Raw genomic sequence first — 5307 nt, forward strand, 5'->3', positions numbered from 1 at the left:
AGTCACCTGAGCTAAACAGTTCACATCAACTGCAAAACTTATTCAAAGCAACACAACTCTTAACACAAGTCTCAAAACAGGCTCAGTGCAGCCAAACACTGTGAACAACCCCCGCCGAGATAACACACACTATCACTCAGAACACACAGAGTAAAAACACTAGCATAAAACACCAATACAGAAAATACAGACTTTTCAGTTTGAGTGACTTCACACTACTCAATAGTTTATTTAAAGAAAATACATGGATTTTCTGTAATATACCCATTTTCACGTAAGATAAACAAGAAGGAACAAAAATCAGCAGTTTGCTTCAATTTAGTGTTTTGTCTCTAGTAATTTATGGAATTACTGGGAAAAAACTAGTGGTACATGACAGTAACAAAGAAAAGTGTGACTGATCCTGCTTCTCTTCAGCACCATGCAGCAAGTAATCTTCATCACACTGGATGTCTGACAGCAGTGTGTTAGCATTTGAACAAAGTGCTGTAAATCCACAGTGATGTGCAAGTTGTGGTTAAGCCATGACATAAATGTGTAGATTTTTGTATACTGTGTTCAAGCGATGAAAAAGGAACTAGAGTTTTGTCCACATGAACTGCTGCTGTGCAGACTGTAGTTAGAGTTTTGCACATGTGACTACAGTTGTGCCCACTGTCGTCTAGCAATCGAAAAAAAACTGTCCCCATCAGCAATAACCTCAGTATAAAGGGCATTATTTGATCCAGCACTCCTGCATGACCTTGATCCCACCCCTCACCCAAGGCAGTTATTGACTGTGACTAGCATATGTGAATAATATAACAGTATTTTTACTCAACCTTCTGAACTCAGCAACTTTATTCCTTTTGTCCACTGCTAGATCAACAAATCCACATATTTTATAAATCAACGGTATATTTATGTTTTTATTTAAAGCTGTTTGTCAAATCCCGCTTTACAAATGGGGAGCAGCAGCTAATAGGAGCTTGTACATTACATTTTTACATGGGAAAATACATATTCTCTATGCTCCAAAACATTTCATCTGTGGCGTACGCCATGACCTCTATCAAATCAGTATCAACAATCAAACAGCCACCACGTGAAACTGCTGCAAGATTTTTATTTCAAACATTTGATTGCTATATCACTTTGATCATCCATATGAGCATTAGCAATGTTAGAAGTATATAAACAAGTGATAAATGGTTTATAACACACTATAATGCAGTTGTGAATATGTAAGGACATTTATAAGTGATGGTTGTATGAGTTTTTATTTTATGTTTATGTCAACAGTTTTCCCTTGAGGCATCCCCATCTGAACAGTTAATGAATGATTTACCTTTGTAGTACAACATAGCTAAAATCATATTACACACATTAACAAATCCTTACAGTATGTTATTGAGTAAATTAACTGTTTGTGTACAATCATTCACAGGCAAGTTTAAAACTGTTTGTAGATGTGTGTGTTCAAAAGCCACGAAGAGATGTTGAGCTTCTTTTTTTCATTCTTAAATGGTAGTTTGGTAACTGGTATACTCTTCTAATGGATTCGGAGCTTTCAATTGTATCTCATGGTCTTCACCAGCGGATAGAGTTTGATCAGTTGTCATGAAGAGTGGAAAGTGTTTGTAAATTAATTTATTTGAAAAATATGATACACACATGTTTTGTATTTCCTGTTTATTTTTTAAGATGTTAAGACATATTTTGTATGATTAAAACCTCATTGTCATTTATCTGTTACAGATGCTATACAAGAAGAGTTATTGTTGTTGACAAATACAAATACATTAATAAACACTTGACAATTGTCCTTATATCTGCGTTCAACTACATCATATTATGTTACATAAACAATGTATATATTGTTTACATACTGCTTATAGAAACTAAATAGCGAGGGTAACTCCAAGTGTTACTGCAAGTATAGTTTAACGTTTTAAATCCTTGTGGGAACACAGTGTGCAAAGAGAGTTGATGTCAGCACAGATTTCTCTCTCTTCTCAACAAGACTTCAGTCTGGTCCTTTTTTGAACAATAGTTTTGTTATATAAGCCCGTCTTGAGAAAAAATAAAGTAAGGCTTGCAACACTTATTTATACAAAACCTGCCAAAAATGAGTGCATGTTCTCAGAGTTGTTTTGTGTTAATTTTATAAAATGTTCTATCTCTGTTTAGGAAGGGTCATAGATTAGGAGTTGAAAACAAAATACACAAAACAACAAAGTGTATGTGGCGTGTTGGTGTGTCTAATGTACAGAGCAACACTGTATAGAGTTCTTATTTAGAGTAAGTGTGTTCATCTGCTGAGAGTGGTTGCCCTCCCCCCTCCTTTCTGGCCCTCCTCCCGCCCCACTCGGCCTGCTTTTCTAAAAACATGTTGACCTGGATCAGCTCTCAAAGTGAGAAATGAGGCATCCGCCTGCTTCTGAGTAAACTGGCTCTCATGGGATTTGAGAGGGTGTCATCAAGGAGGGCTGTGGAGATGGCTGGTACTACAGAAAACATCTTCCAACTCTGCTTATCACATTTAAAAAGGACTTAAGGGACGAGTTATTATAAGAATCTTGAGGGCTTTTCTGTCGTTTCCCTCTTAAATGAGGTTTGCTCTGTATTATTGTGTGCTTATTAACACAAAGGTGTGACAAGGAGAAGTGATGAATGGTCCTGATAGAGACAGAAATACCAGAGTGCCTCCAGCAAAGTATGCCACAAAAATGCATTAATATCTCACTTCCACCCAGATCAGAGCTATTTCTTTCCACAGACGGCTGTGTTGGCAGCAAGGAAGGTCTTTCCTTCCCTTTAGCTCCATGCACAACACTCTAATTAGAGTGTTTTCTATTAGACACTTTTACAATGTGGCTGCAAATGGAACCTGTTGAAACACAGCTATATTCATGCTTCTGCAGTATTGTACTGTCATGTGTGCAACCCACATTAATTTCTAAAGTGTAAGTGCCACCGCGTATTGTAAAACTTTGTGTACATGAATCATCAAACTACTACTTTCATCAACACAACGCTTTCATCCAGACATGGAGAACATTGTGTTTCTTTGACTGGGAGTTATTGTCAGCCCACTTATTCCCACCGTGTCCCGACTTAGTTTATTCCTATTTTATAAAGTCTATGTATTATCCCCTAAACTCTGACCCTTGCCAACACTGCTCAGTCACTGTACCCCCCCCCCCCCCCACCTACCCACCTATGCAATGCAACAGCAACCTGTTGTCATATGAAGCTAAAAGAAAGGAGGTTTAAAAATAAACCATGTGGAGATAGAGAAAGTGTATTTATGCGAGAGAGAAAGAAGAGAAAACTAAAATAAGGTTTCCATGGAAACTAAAGCGATGGATCAAATTGGCAATAACACCTCAAAGATATCTGAAATAAGAAAACATAACGTTTGCATCAATTGCTGCCATGCTCAATCAACCATTCCTATTTTATTTATTAATGCTTTTTAATTTATTTACAGACTGAGGGTGTCCAATCTGTTCCCTCCAACAAGTACAAAATGGTTTTGGCTGAAGCAGCTGCTTTGACTATTTCCAGGATGAATGGTTATCAGAAACTAAAGCAGCTTTTGGCACACAGGTAGCACTTTGGATTGATTCAGCATTACACCCACCCACCCACACATAAACACACACAAACACACCACACACCCACCACACACACACACACACACACACACCCACACACCACACACACACACACACACACTCACACACACATGTCTGGACGTTTCTCTTTTGATATTTACCAATAGTCTGAATACAAAATATATTTAATTTACCATCATAGGTGGGCAGTAAATCATTACATTTGAAAAGCTGGAACCAGCAATTTGTCATTTTTGCTTGACTTACTGTAAACATATAGTCATCAAAACAGCTGATTAATTTTCTTTCCTTGAGACTTTACGACTTGAAGATCAATGACAGATGTTCTTAATTCCTCATTTTCAGAGTTACTACACAAATTAAGCTTCCTGTAATTGCAAAAGGATGTTAACACAAATCACCATTATGTAACCTATGTTAAACCAGACATAACTCAATGACTTAATCACCTCCCTTGGTATGGGAATGCATGTAAATGAATGACAATGAGCTCAGAGCAGTCAGAGTGTCAACTAAAGTTCGCTGCCATTCAACCTCTCAGTAAAAAGGATGGCTTTTTGTTAATACCATTCATGTAATACAAGTAAAGCACAAGATAGGAGCTGGGTTCAAAAAAGTGAAATAATAAATCATGACTTGTTACAGTGTGGTTGCAGCTTGCGTGGTGCTGCTCAAGGCGAAGATGCAGGACAGAGGAGATGAACGAGGAAGCAGTGAACTGATGGAAGTTGCAGAGATTGTAGCAATTACCCTCTTCCGCCTTTCTGAATATCTTTAGGAGACTGGCATTGTTGTAAAACCTAATACTTGGTGCTGTGGAAAAGATTATGTCAGTTTTGGATGGTAACTATACATTTCAACAACAAACTAATAACATTTTACTGAGAATATTGTATATGTAGACCCAAATCAAGTCCCAAGTTAAGAAAAGTCCAAGTCCTAAACGTTGTGTTTTCAGCACTGAATAAGTGCCCTTAAACTATTGCTCTTTCACAATGCTAACATGCTAACAAAGTATAAATATTGTCATGTGGTTAAAATTAATATTTATTCACAGCATGAAATCAATTAACAGACCGTTATCATCTTTAGGCTTGTCGATGAAAGTATCAGATACATGCCTTTGTGTTTTTAGGAAGATTAATACTTCCTCCTCGGCAGCCAGTCTGATTGGTACTCAGATTGGTTTGAGCACGAGATACTTTGAACTAAAGTTTCTCGTGCACACCAGGAAAATTTGCTATGTCTCTTTAGGGGCTTCTTATACAACAATAAATACTGCATATACAAATCTTTATATGCAAAAAAGTGATAAAAGTACATTCACTACAAACTACCTGTAGACAGCCACATTTATCACTAAGTCTATTTAATAATTGCCATAATGCAACATGAGACCAAAAGACACCCCATTTTGAACCAATATAGATACACTGAAAAATGCCTCAGAAACACTCCTGCAAAGTCTCTACAGAAATGTTGTAGGATTACAATAATCTTCACGGGTGTGTTTTGTTGGATGTCCGTGCATGTCTGAGTGGGCTAAAGTCTAAAAATTATGCAATCCACATCTCCACACTCTGGGGAAAACAATATCATATAAATAGGAACATAATCAGAGCGCTCTCTCTCACTTAGTCTCTCTCCCACACACACACACACACACACACACACACACACACACACA

The sequence above is a fragment of the Etheostoma spectabile genome, chromosome 2, assembly GCF_008692095.1.
Source record: "Etheostoma spectabile isolate EspeVRDwgs_2016 chromosome 2, UIUC_Espe_1.0, whole genome shotgun sequence".
NCBI lineage: Eukaryota > Metazoa > Chordata > Actinopteri > Perciformes > Percidae > Etheostoma > Etheostoma spectabile.